Here is a 20,783-nt window from a genome sequence, read left to right on the forward strand (position 1 = left end):
ACATCTGTAAATAGTCCAGTTACTCCCAGAGGACACAGTGTGTTGCGCTCTAAGTCATTTTAAGACTACTGTTATTATGATTAGAAAAGGGAAAGAATTAGTAGAATAAATTTCAGCAAAGTTCAAGCGTTGGCACTTGATTACAAAGATACAAGAATTAAAATGAAGGAAATACATTAGCAGTGCTACACAACAGTCCTTGTGGTAAGTCTCCCAGCCATCACTCCTGAGGAGATAATCTGCTCACTTGAGCATACCTTCACACCATGCCTGTGCTCCTTCCTCCAAGCCCCTTTGCTTTACCTGACCTGGAGGCAGTTTGTGGTGCTGGAGAGCTGACCCTTTGCTCTTCCAAGAGTGAGTCTGTCTCAGAGATTATGCTCCCTAGTTCTTTTCCCAGTCAGAATTTCCAAGCCTTTTTGATCTGTCCATGTTGAAAACTTGCTCTCCAAGAAGCTATGGCAAGAGAAGACAGTTTTAATAAACATGGCTAGGAAGGTTCCTTTTTTCTTCTTTTTCTCTGTTCTTGGAGTGGAATCACAAATTTACAAATGTAGTAAGAAGGAGTGTCCTCTCCTCTGCTGCTCTCTAGGCTCATCTTCCCTGTCTCCTCCCTTTCTTCCAAATTGTATTCCCACTGTGTTGTTTAATTAGTATCTTCTTTCCAGTTGGGTTACTTTTTCTACCTCCAACATTTGCATAATTGTTACTGCACTTTATAAATCTAACCTTTTGAGTTGTATTGTTTGGACTCAATTTGAATAACTTTTCAGTTACTTGCAGATGGTATCTACAATACAGATAACAGATTTAGTGTTAGGGTGTGACGTTTTTTCTTCTCAGCTGTCTTTACTCCTTGGCAGTGTCAGGTGTGCTGCTGTCAGAGCTAGTATTCACCAAGGATCTCTTTGAAACCAAAATTGCTAACTCTGTGGTGTGTCCTGTCATTCAATCAGCAGCTATTTTGGAAGAATGGAAGGTAGTTAACATGACTCCAAGCTTTTAAAGGGCTACAGTGGTCACCTGGAGAGCAACAGGTGAAAAAGTTCAATTTATGTACTGGTAGGAACTATAATAAAGAGTGGGATTAATAGACAGTTAGGAAAAGTCAGTATGGTGTTTGTAGAGCCTTACAAATCTAGTTCCTTGAAGGACCCAGTGAGCACAGGGATATGAGATGGTACAGATGTGATTTTCAACAGGATCTCTGTCCTAAAGCTCTTAAAGAAAATAAGTTGTCAGGATATGAGAGAGAATGTTCTCCTGTATGATAAAATTGGTTAAAGAGGTAGGCAATAATTGTTCGGTTGTCTCCTTTTACTTTAAACAAGGAGGGGAGTCCTGCAGCGACTGTGCTCCAGCCTGGGATAAATGTTCTCTTGAAAAGATGAGACTGGGGTGAGAGAGAGATCACTGATGATATGAAGTTACCAGGAAGCAACAAGAACAACACTGAATTATTTTAGTAATCATAACAGAGCAGTGTATTAAAATTCAACTTATGTACAGTTGAGAAGTTCTGTCCTCCACACTCAGGACTGCAGTGTGCTGATGCTCTGGTCTGCGTCCAGGTTGGTAGGAAAATGCACAGATTGTCAGATGACTGGGTATTTTTTTCTGTGCAGGGAAGTAGTCCCCTACAGAAGCACTTTTTATGCTAATCTAGATCAAGCCATGGCTCAGTTTTTCCAGATGGCAGAAAATGATGACACAGGACAGAAAGGCTAAGTCCTGGCTAAAACTCAAGAGCAGCTGAAGGAAAGACATTCACATCTGAGGTGCTGCCCTAGCTGCAAAGCAGGGAGTTCATACAGCTGTAGTTCTGATCTGTGTTTAATATGTTTAATTGTAGATTCAGGAGTATCAGTATGTACCTGCTCTTGCTCCGAGTTACCCATTCTCTTTCAAGTGTGTGTGCTGGTTAGGCAAAAGGTGGCAAGGATGACAGTGAAGCTAAATGAAGGTGATTTTCTGTAGAACCGCCAGGCCTTATTTGCCAGCTAGACTTAATGAGAGGAAGAAAGAAACTGTTGAGTTGGTCTCTGGTTTTTTAGCAGTGAGCAGCAGCTGTTTTGGTAGCAGTAGCAGCAGCTCATATAACAAATGTTTCATGATGAATGCAAACAAAAGCCAGCCCTGAAATTCCAGCTCCACTATGTACGCATAAAATATAAAACCAGTTCAAAATAACATAACTACTCTACTTAAGGGATTTTTTCCCCCCTCTAAATAAATTCCATATGAGCATTAGTGTTTGGTCTGCTTGGTTCTCCAGGGCTCACCCAAAAAACATTTTTATCATACAGGCCGAGGGCAAAAAGTGAGAGTAAAAACAGACCAATAAAAGAGTATTTTTAAAAGAAGTGCACGTGCAAAGAGGTGTGTGGTTTGGGGGAAGGATTTGAGAATACCAAACATGCTTACTGGATTGAAGTTACTGCTGATGTTTGTGAGTTGGCTGAATTCACTTGCCTCCAAAATAGGTCTTGGAGGAATTCTTCATGCACCTCTGTGCAATTTGGTTTCTGAAGATGACTTGTGGTTTTAGAGGCATCTACATGCAAGAAGAGTGTTATGCCCTCTAGCATGAATGTCTTTCCGGATAGCTAGTGGGAGGATTTCTGGGGAATGCAAGTTGCTGATGAGTGCATACTCAAGGGAAATGAGGGTATTGAAGAGAAAGAAAAATACAATAATTGGAGATTCAAGAGAAAGAGAAGAGCTGTCCAGGGGGCAGTGCCTTAAATTGTCATCTTCCTCCAATTGCTCAAGTTAAAACAACAAATAAAACCCAGCATTTACCCATCCCTCCCTGCTTTGCTGCTTGCTGGAAGTCTGGAGCAGCATCTGTTGTCTGCCTACACAAGTGCTGCTGCTCTGTTCTCAGAAATATTCTCTCTTCGCAATCAATTTGCTTTCCCCAGGGCTTTCTTTGACTCCTCTGTTCTGGCTTCCCTGTAACTGGGATTATTCAGCTCTGTGCATCCACCGTAGGAGGAAACCTTATTTCTTGTGTTCTGCCAGATCAGTGATGAAACAATATACCCTATTCCTGTGCCTTTTGCGGTATGATTCCATCTAATACTTTTTGTATAGTGAAAATCTTAAATGTGGTCTGTCTTACTTCACAGTGTTTCTTTCAACTGAGTTTTGGAGGGTCTGTGAAGTTGTGTGTCATGGTTTGAGCCCGGAGGGCAACCAAGCACCAGCAGCCTCTCACTTACTCCTTCCCCATCAAGAATGGCAAGGAGAAAATAAAGCAAAAGGCTGGGGAATCAAGATAAGGACAGAGAGGGATGATCTACCCATTATGTTCACAGGCAAAAGACAGACTCGTTAGGGGGAAAAAAAGAACATCAATTTAACTCAAACAACAACAACAACAACACTTAACAGAGTAGGACAGTGAGAAGTATAACCATGTCTTAAAAGTACTTTCCCCCCCACCCCTCCTTTCTTCCCAGGCTCAATTTTGCTCCCAATTTCTATACCTCCTCCCCCTCCGTGGTGCAGGGGGCAGGGGATAGGGGCTGTGGTCAGTCCCTCAAACGTTGCTTCTATGGCTCCTTTTTCCTCAGGGGAAGGGCTCCTCGCACCCTCCCCCTGCTCCAGTGTGGGGTCCTTCTCACGGGAGACAGTCTTCCATGAACTTTCTCCGACATGAGTCCTTCCCACAGGCTGCAGCTTTTCACGAGCTGCTCCAGCATGGGTCCCTCCCACGTGTCACAGTCCTCACAGTGCCGAACTACAACGACAGGGTCTTCCCACAGAGTCCCAGTCTTCTTTGTGCACAATCACTTGCTCCAGCATGGGGTCTTCAACAGGCTGCAGGTGGGCATCTGCTCCACCGTGGCCCTCCATGGACTTCACGGGGACAGCCTGCCCTCTCACCACAGGCTGCAGGGGAATCTTCCCTCCGGCGCGCCTTCCCCCCTCCTCCTCCTCCTCCTTTCTTCCAACTGACCTCGGTGTTTGCATAGGTGTCTTTCTCATAACTCTTCCTCACAACAACAACTTCTCCACCCAGGTTTCCCTTCTTAAATGCGTTCTCGCAGAGTTGCAGCCACCATCACTGGTTGGCTCAGCCTTGGTGCAGAGGTGGGTCCAACTTGGAGCCGGGGGAACTTTGAGAAGCTTCTCACAGGGGCTGCCACTGTAGCCTCCTCCTGCACTACCAAAACACCCCACCGCACACACGAACCCAGCACATTGTGTTACTGTGTGATGTATTGCTGTACTTAGGGTACAGGCATACCTGAATGTCATTATGAGTGTTACATTTTTGATACTGCAGAGCATGCAAATGCAGGGCTTAGAACAAAATCTGTATGTTTGTCTGTCTTTGCTCCTCCTGCTGCTTGACTGATTCATGTCCAAGCAATCAGCTACATTATTTGATTTCTTGCTTTTCGTGGAGTGGAACAGGGAAAAGGAGATGGATAAAGAGCACTGTTGGACCTAGTAAAACAGGAGAGGGTGGATGGGTTGCTTCGTTGCTTGCTTGTTTCTCTCCAGAAAGAAGTGCTACATGAATTACTGGGAGAGCCCAGTGGCTGGTTGCCTTGAGGGAAGGCATGGAGCTTGCTGACCTTGCTGCAGCAGTGTATTTGGTGCATGCCTGCCTTGCAAGCAGAACGTGTGTGTGCAGTCTGGTTAGAGCCTCCGGTGCTTTGCAGAGCTGTGCTTTCAGGGCTTTCGGGATGTTAGAAAGTTTGGAGGTTTACTGCTTGGGCAAGAACATGTGCCTTTTGTGTTACATAAAATGAGAGCGTAGGATTAATGTGTGGTTGATTTATAATATACATGTCCTAAAAGCTAGTGGAAATTGGACATGACAGGAATGAGACAGTAGCCAAAGCAAATTTATTCAAAATGTTGAATTAAAATATTCACAGAAAACTCTGTTTTAACCTAAATATCACTACATATTTTACTGGGCATTGAAGTCTTAAAGTTTTCTTCTACTCTTCACTATCTCTAAGTGCTCTGCCAATTTTGCAGTAGCCATGAATGACCTTTGAAGGGTCTTCAGGCAGCTAAAAAACCTTGTTTGCTTCACTTGGTATTGACATTACTTAATGTCAGGTACTTAAATTATGTACCAGGGAAACTGAATTCTCTGCATGATCAGTGAAGAGAGGTAAATGGCCATTTATCTATCTAGGGGTTAGTTTGATGTCCTGAATGCTGCCTGGAGTTCAGCAGCAGGAATATTTCTCACTCGTGCTATGTACTGATACACAGTTGGGTAGAGATGGATGTTGTCAAGGAGTTGACATGCAGTAGTGTTTGCAGGAGCAAGGATGAAGTATGCATATAAAACCAAAGTTTATATTGTGCCTTCTTAGTGCTCTCCTTATCTATCCAATAGATGGATCTATGCTAATGGGTGGATCACTGAGCTAAGCTTTTGGTGGAATTGTCAGTTTTTGTGGAGTTTGTTTGGGTTTTTTTAGCACCCTTGGTGGTATCTTTTCCTGCAGTGTTTCCAGGAGCAAAGTATATGACCTAATTCCCTGTGGGGCAAAGAAACACAGCAGAAGCCAGGACTTCCTTGCCAAGAGGAGATGAATGAGGCGGAAGATCTAGTCTAGTAAACTTTCGAGAAACCCCTGCATGGTGACCAAAGCAGCTGCTAGAAGAGTGGTCAGAGTGAATGAGCTGCAGAAGACAGGAAACCTGAGGAAGGATTTTGGATAGTAAAACTATGAAGGGATCATGAAGAAGGTAAATTATGGCAGGACCAGCTAGGGTAGGGGACAGTGGTCAAACAAACCTGCTCAGCTATTTGGCAGTGAGGTAATTTCATGAGCTGCTCCCTTCATGTTCTCTCCAAGGTTTTTTGAATGCAGCACATGTGAGATGTTTCTCTGGTATTGCACTGTCTACAGCTTATGTTTCAATGTTTAAGAAGTCCTCAATCTGCTTTTCTGTACTGAATCCTGGTTCATAGGCACTGGTATTTGTCCAGTTTCACCATAAAGGTATCAGGTAATAGTGCTTTCCATGTCTTCCATAGAGTTTTTATTTCAGGATTTGTGGATCTTTCAGATGTCGGTTTTTTCCCTCCAGATTCTTATCCTATCCATTCCCATTCTTAATTTAGTTCAGTAAATGGTAAATTCAGTGGTAGATTTTAAGTGCCTGTGATGGCATTTAAAAGGCATTAGAGATGTGATATAATCTGGGAACCCTGGACTCCAAATAATGCTTTGAAGAGGTCTTTCCTTGTTTTGAGTACTTAGCTTAGCCCATGATTTTGTGTGTTAAACCAATTGATTTGCTTTGATTTTCACCAGGCATGGAGGATGTGTCCTCTGTTTAAGTGCAATGAAACAGATTTCTCTTGTTAAGATTATTTTGTTTTGTTTGCAAATGACAAATTGTTCTTTCCAGTCAGCGCGGTGAAAAAGGGTGAGATGAATGCTGTTGGTGTCCAAGCCCTCGAAAGACAGACATTATCCTAATAGGCACGTATATACACACACATACATACACACATCCTGATTTACATATATATACATCCTGATACATATATATACATCCTGATATACAAAGAATAGCTGCCCTGCGACTGCAAACCCTTTTTGTAGTCAACAGTTTTCAGCCCTTGTTAGATGAAAATAACAGGAGCAAATTGCAGCTTTTACAGCTTTGCCTGTTTGGTGCAGCTATGCCAGTGCAGGTGGCAAGAAACCTCAAGCCTGTCATCTTATACTTTAGCAAACAGCTAACCAAAAATGTCAGGCCAGTTCATCTAGAATTTTTACCAACAGAAGAGTGGTGAAATTGCATATTTGTTTGTATATTGAATTTCAGCATTTACTTGGCATTTCCTGCTGCTGCTGCTGGAATATGGCATGGGGTCCCTGGCAGGCTCGAGTACTTTGTGCAGTTGCAGAACACATTATTTAGCCTATTTTATGGGCAGGCTCACCACTTAGCCAAAGGTTCTGCTTTGAATTGCTGAAAATTATTTTCCTTGGTGCATGTTTTTGCAAGCTACTTGTAGAGATCAATGGTTTGAGTACCTGCTTAATTCAGCTATTCAATTCACAGGCTGCTTCTGTTATTCTTCCAGACCACATCTTGGTGTACATCCCACTTGTTCAACAGGTTTTGTTTTAACAGAAATAAAAAGTCAATGCATAGACACTTTGTATCTCATGGGCAGAAAGGGAAAAAGTCAAAATCCCACACATCTTTTCATATTGTATACACATGTGTGAGTAATTTTGTGAAGAAATGGCACATGATACATTGGTGTATTTTATTAGCAATTGGCAATGCCAGACCAACATTTTGATTTCAAAGTAGTGGCAGAGCTTAGACAGATTGCCACTAAAATCAAAGGACAAATCTAGCACCACACCCCTGTTTCTAAGTCTTAGCAGACAGACTGGGTAATCAAAAGCAAAAGAGATACAACAAAAGTATTTTGATAAACAGATGTCACCCACTTTAAAGTGTTGAATCTCAGTTTAATTTTTCCCATGCTACATAAATAGTCCCTTCACTTCCTTCAGCCTTGTGGTTTTTCATTTCCCACTGTTACTCAGACCAAAAAAAAAAAAAAAAAAAAAAAAAAAAAAAAAAAATAGTAGCTATGTTTATGAGGACTCTGTATTTGCTCAGTATAGGGGTTTTAATTTCTTCAATAAATGTACTTAACAAAATCAAATGCTCTGGGAATGTGCCAGAAATCCTGTCAACCACTGTGGCAAGCAGATGGATGAAGTTTCAGCTGAACGTGATGTGCCGGGGTTACTGTGTTTGTTTAGAAACCGATGACCACAGTCACTGGCCACACTAGAGTAGCCTGTAAGGAATGCATTTTTAAAGAGCTCAGAATCACAGTTTCATATTCTCAGCACCCACGGGCCTACAGGAGAACTTGGCCTCTGTCTAGACACTGAACTGGGTTTTGGGACCCATATACTCAGCACTAAGACAAAATCCGCATATACTGATCTCCCAGTGAGTGCTGAGCCTAGGGCACAACATGTGCCTTAGGGCCCTGATGCTGTGTGTAAGTGCATGCACACACCCAGTGCAGTAGGCGTTCCTTCTACGTAAACATACACGAAGCCTCCCAGAGATAATTTTTTAATTTTTTTGATAGGCCTTTACAAAGCTATCTTGATTTTTTTTTTTTTCATTGCTTTTGTTACTATGGAAACCATGAATATACCGTTCTCTCAGATAACTTTTTCATGTTTTCCACAGAACTTCATTAAAATACTCTGTTTAAAAATATATATATATAAATATATGTATAAATATATATATATTTTTTTTTTAGTGATGCATTCTGTCTGCAGATTTTAAAAAGCTGATCATTTATGGTTTCAGGATTTCCTGTTGGGCAGTAGCGAAATTTAGGCGTTTATTCTTTTGGTAAGCTTAGCAAATTGAATAGGATTTTGTAGATTCAGAATCAGATTCACCATTTTGAGAAATACCTATTGAAACTGGGCACTGAAATGTTAACTCTCATTTTTTAATTGTATTTTCTATGTTACTTTACCACGTAAGTTACATTTTCTTATAAGTGTCCCTCTTGCTTTGAGAATTAGCATATGAAGTTGAAGAAATCTCTTGCCCTGAATTGCCTTTTTTGTTAAAGTAAGAGAATTATTCTCCGTCTTCGCATTGGGACAAGCAACAGTTCAAATCTGTGGTAAAGGCGTATACATTGTCATTTACTTCTGATTCTTAGATATGAAAATAGTTAAAATTAGTTATGTTGTATGGCTTTTTAACCACAAATTGCAGCATTTTCCATTAATCATTTGTAGATCTAATCACACCATCTCAAAAAGAATCTAACAGAATTCAAAAAGGTACAAAGCAGGAGCAAGGGAGATGGCATGGGATGGCTTTAAAAGGAAAAGAAATGTAATTAATAGACCTCTGAGTTTGGAAACTGAAATGAGATATGCTAGAAACAAAAAATGAACCGTGCAAAGAGATTGAATGCAGAATGATCAATCTTGATTTCTCAGGGATAATCAGTTTTAAAAAGTTTAAAATAGACATAAAAGGTTGGGTGGTGTTGGTTGTGGTTTTGTTTTTTTAAAGGAACGAATAACCATAGCATGTAACTCCCTGCAACAAACCATGCTGATGGCTAAAACATTGGTAGGATTGCAAAACCGCTGCGTTCGTGGAGAGGTTCATTGTGTCACTACATTTAGAGGCCACCTATGCCGCTTCTGGCACGAGGGGCACGTGGCTGCTGAGCACCCGAAGCCGCGCGGCGGCACTGGGGGAAGACACCGTCCGTGCCTCTGCCACTCCTCCACCAACCATCCGCTACTGGCCACCACTCAGGTACTCAGACAGTGTGAGTGGGCACTTCATCTGAGCCACTGTGCCTGTTATGCACTATGTATATAATAACATATGCATTGTGTATATATTTTATGTGTATTTTAAATTTTCTAGAGATAGGTGTGACAGGTTTGTCCATACCTGACAGCAGCTATTTTTATTCTACTGGCTCTGGATGTTTTCAAGCTAACTTTCTTTATAGCAGCCTATATAGTGCTGTGTTTTGGATTTGTGACTAAAATAAAGCTGACAACACCACCAGTATTTTGGCTGTTGCTGAGCAGAGCTCACACGGTATCAAGGCCTTCTCTGCCTCTTGCCTTGTCCCCTTGGTCAGTAGCCCGGAGATGGGCAAAAGGCTGGGAGAGGAAACAGCCAGGACAACTGATCCAACTTGGTCAAAGGGATAGTCCATACCATATAACATCATAATAAAAGTAGGGGTGGAGGAAGAAGAATGGGAGGTTTGGTTTCCAAGGTGGCCATTGCTCAGAGACTGGCTGGGCATTGGTCTGTCTGTGGGACATGGTGAAGGTTTTCCTTTGCATAGCTTTTTTTTTTTTGCCCCTACCTATTAAACTGTCCTTATCTTTACCCATGAGTTTTTTCGCTTTCGTTCTTCTTGTTCTTTCCCTCATCCCATTGTGGGGTCAAGGGGAGTGACCAAGCGGCTGCATGGGTGTTTGGCCTCTGGCTGAGGTCAACCCACCACAACAGGGTTTCTGTCTTTATCCTGATGCAACTCTTCACATTGCATGTCTTGTGAATAATGGTCTTGATTTCACCACTCCTGCAGATCGCAAAGTAGAAAATTGCAATGTTCTTCAAGAAAAGCCTGGTTTGTTGCAGGTTTAGTATTCTTTTTAGTAACTTCGCTCCCTCCCAAAATTGATTTTTCTTGACGAGGTCTTCTAATTGGTGTCACATCCTTCCTGTTTTCTGTCCCATTTTATCCTCATTCAGAGGTGTTAATGCTTACATGTGCCCATAAATACTGAACTGGAAAGACAGCAGGTCATGTTATGTCCAGTTTTCTTAAGCACAAGAGAAAGTTTTGTGCTGTATAACGTTGAAGCACAGTAGTCACTGTGTCAGGGCTAGTATTGTCATTAAACCAAAACAGTGTGGTCATCCTGGAAACTTTGATACTAGCTAGCCTCTCATACACTGGAATGAAACTACTGATTGGAACACTGCAGACATAAGACCATTTGCAGGACTAACTGCAGGAGCAGTAGCTTTTCATACCCTGTAAATCTCCCATTCTGATTCATGGGTGTACTCGGCTAATACCTTTAACCTGCAAGAGTTAAGGCTACTGAGAATATACTTCCTGTAAACAAGGTGACAGGTGGTAGAACAATGTGCCCATATATCTCTTTCCTGTCAGCACAGTAATGCTAAATGCGAGTTGAATTAAAAAGAATCATTGAGCAAACTGTTTCCTCAATGGGTTGCTCTTGGTGCTGACGCATGAGTGAGAACGGTCAAAGTGTGCTGGAGCTGATCCCGTAAGTCACTGAAGGCAGATGAGAGGTACTGCAGGGGAGGATATCTTTGCTACTGGCTGGTGCAGATGCACAGGGTGAATAGGGAGGCCTTTGCAAAGATCTCGGTCTCCTAAGTCAGAAATGGCATTTCCCCCCTCCTTCCAGAGGAAAATCTATTGCTTGGAATACAGAGCAAGTACACACATGTGTAAATCTTGATGGTGTTTGAACAGCATCTAAGCATGTAAAAATATCCTGTATTCATTTATATTAACCAGAGCAGATTAAAATCACACTTCTTGACTTGGGGCCAGCTTCCAAAATCTCTCAGATATAAATAATTGCTAGGGGAAGTTTCCTGCCACAGCTCACTGAGACACTACATCCTGTGATACAGCCTCTGAGGTAGCTCACCTCATCCAAGCACTTCAGTGCTCAAAGAGGTCACACCAGACCTGGGGATTTTCATCTGCATTTTTGCAGTCATCCCTCGCCTGTGGCTGTGCTGCTAAAGAAGTGCTGAGGTTGGCATGAAGAGCCACTGGGTCTATATGTAACCTCTGAAACAGTGTCTGCCTTGGAAGTTTTCAGGAAGGGCATGACCTCTCAACTTGCAGCAAGCCCGAATTGCACACCAGGGCTGCAGGCCCTGTGACTGAGACAGCAAAAAGCCCAGGTGTGAGTTTACCTTGTCTTGAGTTTAATGACTTTGCGGAAATCCAGCAGGAGCCTCGGTCACTGTGAAGTCCTGAGATAGCTAAATGTTTGGCTTATCTATTTCTTAGACTCTTCAAGGTCTGCTAGGTGCACAGAAATTCCTGTCATTTCATGAGTGAGGATGCTAGCCCTTCACACAAGGTTTTTAGTGCAGGCATGGAGGGGAGCAGTGTGTCTCCTGGGGCTTCCTGGAAGGAGGAAAGATGCATTCTTGTTTCTGGTTCATAGTAACCTTGAGGGATGTGAAGTCCCTGGCAGCCTTGGGGCTTAGCCCTGTTGAGACATTATACTTTGCCTTCCAGCCTGAACGATAGAGAATCAAGACATTCCCTCTCCGGGAAAAGCACAGGGTGAGAATTGCATTAGCCACACTAGGAGATTACTCTCCTCTCCCAGGACTTCCAGTTAATATAATTCCCCCTCTTTTTAGTTTTTTCTGTCACTGAAACAAGTCTGCCTGTGTTAAACAACGGACCCTTTTCCTCGGTTTTGGCCAGAGGAGGAAGCCTTTGTCCGGATAGCCTGGCGGCTGGCCAAGGCAGTCGGGCTGTGGGCCAGGAGGGGGTGAACTTGAAAGAAACAGTGTGTTGTTTCGGCTCTAGTAGCCTTCTTCCTTCTTCACCAGTGCCCCAGCCCCTGGCTGCCTTCAGTTGCTCATTATACACAAAAGAACCTAAGGGCAAAAGAGAGAATTTTTTCTTGACCGCCCGTAACTTGCAGTAATAAGAAAGAAAGCAATTTCAGGGCTTTCAAGTTGTCTGTGTGCAGACGTAGTTGGGAGAATATCCTCTTAAACAGGCAACTTTCTCACAAGGGAAAAGAGAACTGATACCTTTTTTCATTTCAATAAAAGCTTTCTTACAGTAATGTACATCTTCCAGTCCTGCATACCCTATCAGTAGTGGTTTTACCTTGGCAGTGCATAGATTTTATTATTGACCATTACTTTAGTCCTAGTTAGTATTTTTGCTTTCGTTTCTCATTTCAGTAGTTATTATTATATAAAGCAATAAGCAGTCATATATATGCTCCAGGAAGTCAGGAAGAGACAGCATTTAGAATTAATAATTTTTTAAGGCCGTGTTCTCAAACTTTTTTTTTTAAATGTAGTGTTACTTCACATTCCTGCAAGGCCTGGTACTGCAGGGTGGTGACCACTAGGTTTGAACAGCCAATGGCTGGAGAAGGTAGCAAATGAGGTGTTCAGACATCTTCCAATAATTACATTCACGCTGACATGTCTCAAAGGCACTGACAAAAAGGCTTTTGCAAGTGGTGCTCCCAACTTGGAATGTAATACATGCAAGAGGTTTGGAACTTGCATCTATGAAAGGCTTAAATGGACCATCGGGTTGTTCAGCTTGGCTTCTTGTGTGCTGCAGGCCACACAGTTTCTCTTCTGCACAGAGATCAATAACTAGAGTTGGCTAAGTTATCCAGCACTGATGTAAAAATATCAAGTTATAGCAAATCAACTCTTTTTGTTTTGTTCTAGTGATTAATCACCTTTAACACTTTAAAAAGATGTGCCTTACTTTCAGTCTGTGTTTCTCTGGTTTCTGCTTCCAACTCTTAAATAGCCATAGTTTTCTCACCATGAAAATATGCAGATGCTGTAAACAAGTCACCTGTCAATCTTCTTTTTTTTTGGTAAGTGGACCGGAATGAATTTTTCATTTTTCTCTAAAGTGTCCCTTCCAACCCCAGTATTCATTCTGAGGCTATTTACATACCGTCTGATTTAGGATGTGGTTACAAAACTGGATGCTATATGCCAGTGTTGCACTCGTCAATACTATATATGGAAATAAAGACACCTCCACCTTGCTTCATCCCTCTTAGACATCTTAAGATTGCACAGCACACCTCTTCCATCGCTTCTTTTTTGTGGACAAAAATCACAGATAGCAGCCTACTGTGACTCGAAGCACAAAGGCAAGATGCCCGGTCAAGCCTCTCAAGTCCCAGGCTCTATCTCTGCGGATTTTCTGCATAATGTACCTGTGGTGAAGCTTTTCCTGCTCATGAGCACTGCTGAAATTTGTCTCGGTCACTGCAACTTTCTCTTCTCTCTGCAAAATGTTAGTATCTGCCTAAACTACTATGCAACACTGTTCACAAGTGATCTGTAAGAACCTATTTTTAAATTGTGGTTTTGTCAGATCTGGATTTGACTGGATCCATTCAGTAATACTTTGACAGCTATAAAAAAAAATACATTAGAAATTGCACATGAACTGCAGCCATAGCAGTTCTTTCAGCAACTCAAACTAGAGAATCCTGGCATTTCCTCTGCAGATGACTTTGGTTTTGGCACCTCCAACTCTGTCTAGTTCAACTTAGAAGTTGCTTAACAACAATAAAAGTACCTGACCACATTCTCATAAGAATCTGTCTTTTCACTCTACCAATGTGAGTTAATTTTGCGCTTTTTTTTTTTTTTTCCCTCCTGTGTTAACTTACCTTAACTGGAAAGGCAACATTAAAGTGCACCAAATAAAGGAGTCTCTTAGAAGATCCTGTTGAGATTTGTTATCTGATCATGTATGAGACACAGCACATTTCCAGGCTGGGGCAGCAGCAGAAGCAGTGTGTGGTGCAGGAGCATTGGCTGAGGTGTCCCACAGAGCTGGAAATTCACGTTGTTGGATCCACAGATCTGAACTGGTAGGAGCAAAAGTGTAACACCGTGAAGTTTCCAAGAGAAGAGTTGGAGATTTCATGATAAATACTTACTGGCTGGAGAAGAGACCTCAGAGAGTGGTAACTGTTTACGAAGTATGGAGGAAGTTATATATTTGCATTGCTGAGTGTGTTGCAAGGCAAGTGTTTCATAACAGTGATATAATGCCTTTAATAGCTTAAGTAGTATTTCAGAGCACTGTTCAATGCATACCACTGTTATATTCTCCATTTGACAGCCAGACCAGTGCAGTATTGACCTCTGCAATATATTCTCAATATAAGTTACTTGCATACTGTAGGAAGATGTTTCTTCTGTTATTTTCAGCCTTATTGGACCAAAGTACTTCTTACATTTATCACTGTTATTCTTTCTTTTGGTTTGGTTTGTTGTTTGGGGGTTTTTTGTGTGTTTATTCCTTGTTCTGATTTTGTGCCATGTTACATCCTTGAGCATTAGTAGTTGTTTGATTATGTGTCTTTCAGATTATCTTTGTGAGCTCTTCCTAGCTAATCTCTGTTTTGGCATCCCTCCATTTTTCTCTGCCAGGTTGTTATTCTCTGAGCTCCCTGCATTTTGACCATGTTAATGTTAATAATGAGATTATATTAGGCTAACAGTGACATTATTCTTCCCTCTGGTTTCTTTATTCGTTGTAGTGGGAAGAAACAAGAAGGAGCATTGCTGCAACTTCTCACCTAGTTCAGTCTGTCATTGGCAGCTATCGTTTTCCAGTGTCTGTGTACAGTCTGGTGTATTTGCTCCCCAGATCCCTGCTTGATAAATAGGATATCTGATTTGCCTAGGATTGTAGGTCTCTGGAGTTCTGGGTGTTTCCATGACCCCTGGAAGAGACATCCTTATCTGACCTTTAGGAGACAGGACATTGTTGTGTACCAGTGGGATAGAGTCCTCCTAATCTCCAGGAATTGGGAGTCTTTCTGTGTCATCAAAGCAGCACAATAATTCAGGACATAAATGATAAAACAAAGCAAGCATTGCTAGTGAGCCTAGTGTAACTGTCCTCAGTATGCATACGAGTGCCTAATCTTTATCTGCGTGTTAAAACTTACACCTTACTTTGCTGATGTGAATAACAGAGAATAGAGCAGTAAAGAGGTTAATAATTGGGATTCGTAGCACTGCAGACAGACAAAGCTAGTAGAAGCTATGGGACAAAGTGCCACTTACTTTTTTCTCAACTTTGACTTTTAATACACTTCTTCCCGGGCGGTGACTCTGTTAGGTTTTCTCCACAGTCCCTGCTTTCCTTCAGCAAACATGACCCTACGCGAGGCGCTCGGTCGTGCAGTACGGCCACGGGGACCCGGCGCCCGGGACCTGCCCTGGGCCCGGCACGCTCCGGAGCGGTAGCAGCCCCGTGGCCATCGGAAAGGTGGCACGCGAGCCAAACACATCGGCGTCTCGTCTGTTCTCCCAAAACCATCCTCTCCCAGATACCCTTCAAGAGCCCAGCTAAAAATTTTGAGTGTGGAGAGCAGATCAATTGTGCCAGAAAATTTGCTGCTAAGCTGCAGTTAGGTATGCGGGAGGGAGATCATTCCTATCATAGCCATCAGAGCTCTGGTTTAGCACCACAGCAATCGTTTTGAGTGGTGTATCAAGCAGAGGCCCTCGCCGATTTGTACGTCACATCTAACCACAGTGACATACGTTTATTTCCATTTAAAACTGTGGAGAAGTAGGTATGTGCTGCAGCTCAGCTGCAGACGATTGAAATGCGGGGCCTCCCCGTGTAGTTCCAGGAAATAATTTTACTGTATCTGTGACAGCCATCGTGTTCACACAGCCTTAGAGCAGCGGAGCTCGGCGTGGGGCTTCTCCACTGCGAGCGTTAGCTGGGCAAGCCCACGGCTACTCTCGCCTGCAGCCGTCCTGCGCCGGCTCCAGCCTGGCTCTCCGCTCCCCGCCGGGTGCCCGAGGGCCCGGGCTCCCTGCGCCTTCGCCCAGGAGCAGCGCTGGGGAACGGGCCGAAATGGCGGGGAGCTGGGGGGAGCGTCACTCCAAAAATCTCTTCTGAGATGGAGAATGCCTTTAGGATCATTTTGTCTAAATATGGCAGTAAGGTTTTTTGAGCCACAAAATATTAAAACCACTTTTCCCTATGGTTTGGATTGCTGCGGTGAGTAACGCTGATTTCTTATTTAAAAAAAAAAAAAAAAAGCGCGAGAGTGGGGAAAGTAATAGTAAATATTCATCACCTGGTAACCCAAAAGAATTTCATTTTCTTCATCCATATCTGCATACCAATTTAGTCTTAATTCAAGGCATGAGCAGGCTGCACTGGGAGGTTGTGTTACTGTATAGTACATTCTTTTTAGTAATTTAAAAGAATGCCAAAGCAAACACGGTTTAAAAAAAAAATAACCCTAAAAAGTAAATGGTGTAGTTTGTTGCCCATCATCTGGTTAGCTGTCTCAAAGGTCATAAAATGGAGGTCCTTTGGTGGGACAGCTGGGTTTATGTAGCATATGCAGATTGTTATTTTGGCTGTAAGCCAGATCTACCTAATTTTTCCATTTTGCTTCTATGATGAGGAGAGGTGGTTAAGGTGACTTCAAGGGGCAGGTCTGTGATTTCATTCATATTTGTATTAAAGAGCCTTTTAAGAGTGTTTAAGATTAGAAACCAGTCTAAATAAAATTCAAGTGCAAAAAAAAAAAGCGAAGTTCACTTGTTTTATCAAAAGGCTAAGCCTGCAGCCAGGCGCAGCCCCAACTCGCCCCATCTGACAGCCGGCACCTCGCAGCTATTTATGCACTGCACTTACTGATGGTTATACTGTGAGGCAAACCAACAGGAGCCAGAAAATCTCCATTGCTCCTGTAGCCTCCCAGAGCGTGGGTGTTTCTAGCTGTACATATGCACACACCCATCGAGCAAAGACGGACTGCGTGCATCCGGGAACCCGCCATGCCACGACTACTGCAAACTCAGAGGAGGAGTACCACCTTTTGGTGCTTCCTCGCTGCCCGCCGCGAGGGTGGCACCCAGCGCCTGGCTGCTGTGGCAGATGGGTGCACCCCTTCGGCCCGTCCTGCCCCACACTGACCGCCCCCCCCCCCCCCCCCCCCGGAAAACAGTCCAGCGCTTTTCACCTCATCGGCGTTGGCAGTGCTCCTGGGCTGAACACAAGTGCTTCTCTCTGCGGGGAGGAGCAGCCACCAAAGGGAGCAGGAGCTCTAAGAAGTGGCTTTTCCCACTTAGAGGCCTGGAGGGACCATATAAGTAAAGAGCTTTTTCCAGCGAGGTAAATGGAGTCTTCTGTAACAGAAATAACCTATGTAAAATAAAAATGAAGTTGGCAAGCAGTATAAAGGCTTAAGCTTAATAAATGCAATATTTAGTAGTGTATATTTGCTGCTGAGTTTGTAAAGAAAACCAGACTGCAAAGCTGGCGGGAGCTACCAGCTAGGCACCAGAAAGAGGAATGTCTTGAAGTGCTCACATAAGGCAGCGGTTGCCTTCTCACCCAAGGACAGACTGAGAACAGTGTCCCTCCTGGAGTGTATTCATCCAGTACCCACCAATGGCAACTTGAACAACTGACTGAATTTTAAAAGATGAGAGATTTGTTAGTCTTTTCCGGCCTATGGGTAAAGGTGGTGTAGAAGACAGTAAGCTCTTGGGGAACCCAAATATTTTCACCAAAAATATTTCACACGATTCTCTAGCTACAGGCAGTGCTTTCTGTGCTGATGCCTATTTTAAATGCAAGCATTTTGTGATCCTTCCTCTACACTTTTTCTTAGCTAGACATCACTTCTTTATTTTTAAATCAGGTTTTGTATATTTTAATTGTTTTACTCCTATCTAAATAAAACTATACAAATTGATAAACTGTGAACAGTCAGTAAGTATAGAGCATTTAGCACCATACATCACTGTAATTAAAGAACAAAGAACTCTGTGTACTAAGTTGTTTAATTAGATATACGAGTAGAGGCAGAGATTTCAGTGTAAAGAACTACGAAGTTTAGTGTAAAAGCTCCATTTAATTACAGAGCAGCATGTTCTAATTGTTACCAACTAATGAAAACCATTCTTTCTTTAGACAAGGAATTAGAAGTCCAAATGCAAAATAGAATTAATGCTTTAAATATTTTTTTTTTGTGATTTAGAACAGCATTACGTTTGGTAAGCTAGTCAACCTATTCTCTCTTTGTATCATATTCTTCCTACATTTTAAATTACTTTGCTGTAATTGGAAAGCAAAACTGAGAGGGAGAATATCTCTTTCAGATACAACTTTTTCCTTCTGCACCAGATGTGTGTGATGCAATGAAGTCAAATGAATATGAGAATGTGCAGCCCAGCAGCACTTGCTGTCTCATGTAGCATTATTCAAATTAACAATTCTCAGCTGTTTTTCTTTAATTCCTTTAGTCTGAAATAGGAAAATGCATGCCCATTGTCTGAAAATTAAAATGTGTTTATAGGTTTGGATATCCTAAGCTATATGAACGTGAATCTTTTATAAATGTAGAGAAAGCAGTTTGTGTTCACATAGCTGTACTCGACCCTCCTGTTGTACTTTTCAAGATTTAAAATCTTGCATAATACCAACTTTGCGTCTAAAGATCATTGCTGTTCTGTTTGCTAGCTGGACTTACTTATCTTTTAGTACCTCTTGAAATAAATGGGTTTGCCTTTGCTTAAAATTCCTCTCTTCCCTAAAAAGTTATTCTTACATGTAGACGATTGTGAAAACATGATTCTCTGTAGAGCTGTGAAGCTTGTGTTTAGCTTTGCTGGCAGGTCGATCAGAAGACCTCAGGTTGGACTGCTCACATGAGCAAAACTCTACCCATGATAAAATGCCATTTTCATTCAGGGACTGCCTCTGGAAGTGAGAGTAGCCACTGCCACAGGGACCCGGTTGGAAACATGAAATGTTCTTTGTTGCCTGCTTCTTCCTTGTAAGCTTTTTATTCACCATGCTTTATGGTCCAACCTTTTTGAATTCCTCCAACTTGCAGAACTGCTGTTACAACAATTAGGTTTCCATATTGAAATCCAGCTCTTCTTCACTGCAACAGTTTATCTGTATAGTCATGTAGAATATGGGGATTTCTTTTTGGCATTTGAGGCAGCACAAATAAAGAATATAAATATTGAGGAAAGAATGAGCAGCAGAAGCCAAGACATTATCCTGGAGCAAAAGAAGAGAACAGTTCTGATGCAGACCTTGCTGTTGTAGCAAAGAGCAAGGAAATGGAATAAGGATTGACAAGATTAAAATTAATCTATTGGATTTAGAGTCATGGAAAATGGCTTTAAGATGTCCCCTAGTCAAGTGGCTTCTCTCAGGAGAGAATCAGTTCATCTGCTCTTAAAATCCTCCAGAGGTACAGCTTTTGTAACTTGTATGCTCTACTGCACTGCCTAACTATCCTTGCCATGAAAAAGGTTTTTTACTAATGTCTGACTGCCATCTCCTTGCTTCCATGCAAGTCCATTCATCTTGCCATGTCTGGACCAAGGTGTATTCTGAGGCTCTTACAGTCATTTCCATGGGCATCACGTTCTCTCAGAGTAACACACGAGGCTTATTAGATTGTAGCACTGAGATTTCAGAAAACTTAATTATAGAAAATCATACTTCATCAGTGTAACATTCATCTCTACTTCTCCTGAAGAATGTTGCAGTTGTTAGGGGGGACACGATGCTACAGGTCAGTACTTCCAGCTTTTTCTGTTCTCTTCTTCACAGCTGACTTTGAATTATGTTTCTGTCTTGGAGAAGAAGAAAATACTTCAGGATGCTTTAGTAGCCTGTTACCATCTGGTAGAAAACAGCAAAGTGATTGCCATGAGAGTTTGCTTTATACATTGTTCAAATACGTTGATCTCCAGTTGTAGAATAATCTATTGAGAGAGGAGGCAAAGAGGCAATTCAATATTTTTGTTAGTAACTGTAATTCTTTGTCAGCAATAAAGGTGTTTTATTTCAGTTTACCAAAGCAAAAGTTGTCAAGTGAAGAAAAACATACTGAAATCTTCCCGTCCCAGGGCACGACAGGAAGATGGGTCGTTTAATTGACAGATAAAACAGGATGAGAAAGTCAGCAGGTACATTCAGTCTTGAAGTGTCATGTGGTGATGCCAACACTGCTTTGGTGCTAGCCTGAGATGGATTCAGGTGGACAAATACCTGCTTAGATTTAAACAATAATAAAGCGCAACTGAGACATATTATGCCACACAAGAAGTAATGGATTAGTTCAGCTCAGCTGTGTACAGGACATATATGACATTTCCAAAGCTATGCAAAATTATGGGTTTCTCTACATGTAGTTTATGCTCATAATTTGTATAGCCTAATTTGCATTTTCAGATAACCACTGCCAATTAAGATCCTCAATGACTACGCATATTGTCAAATGCCATGTATGAACTAGCCATATTTAAACATGCAAGTCTAACTTCAAACATCTGGGTTTTTTCATCTCTTCTTAAAAGTAAATCCATTATTAAGGAGACAGAATGAGCTCAGTTGTGTCAGTAATGCAGTAGAGCCATGTCTTAATCTTTTAATA

At 42.1% G+C, this 20,783-nt stretch overlaps 1 protein-coding gene across 4 annotated transcripts in view; it reads left to right on the forward strand.

The window, feature by feature from the left end:
- The window catches only part of UST (uronyl 2-sulfotransferase), a 176,637-nt gene that overhangs the window by 152,100 nt on the left and 3,754 nt on the right, over positions 1-20,783 (forward strand). The window lies entirely within an intron of this gene.

This window comes from Tyto alba, unplaced genomic scaffold, assembly GCF_018691265.1.
Source record: "Tyto alba isolate M040663 unplaced genomic scaffold, T.alba_DEE_v4.0 Super-Scaffold_22, whole genome shotgun sequence".
Taxonomy (NCBI): Eukaryota; Metazoa; Chordata; class Aves; order Strigiformes; family Tytonidae; genus Tyto; species Tyto alba.